Source organism: Morone saxatilis, unplaced genomic scaffold (genome assembly GCF_004916995.1).
Source record: "Morone saxatilis isolate NCDOM2014 unplaced genomic scaffold, NCSU_SB_2.0 Contig24, whole genome shotgun sequence".
Classification (NCBI taxonomy): Eukaryota; Metazoa; Chordata; class Actinopteri; family Moronidae; genus Morone; species Morone saxatilis.
In genome coordinates this window covers 14,499,692-14,499,904 of record NW_023339807.1, presented here as the reverse complement: position 1 = coordinate 14,499,904, position 213 = coordinate 14,499,692, and the positions used below count along the sequence as shown (strand labels likewise).

The 213-nt window shown below is 45.5% G+C and overlaps 1 protein-coding gene across 1 annotated transcript in view; it reads left to right on the top strand.

The window, feature by feature from the left end:
- The window catches only part of erp44 (endoplasmic reticulum protein 44), an 11,764-nt gene that overhangs the window by 5,418 nt on the left and 6,133 nt on the right, over positions 1-213 (top strand). The gene's annotated exons all lie outside the window — the stretch shown is intronic.

Here is a 213-nt window from a genome sequence, read left to right as displayed (position 1 = left end):
CACATATGTACACATAGATGCCCAGCACACCAAAGCTCAGACACATAAACCACCAGCCTCAGCCTTTTGAGATAAAGCAAATTAAAGAGAATTATTGATGACCTGCAAACTGTTTGAAGACTAATGACAAAACTGCTGCTTCCTGTGAAGACGGGAGGCTTAGAGACACCCCGCAGAGAGATTGACACCTGCCACATGCACACACACACACAC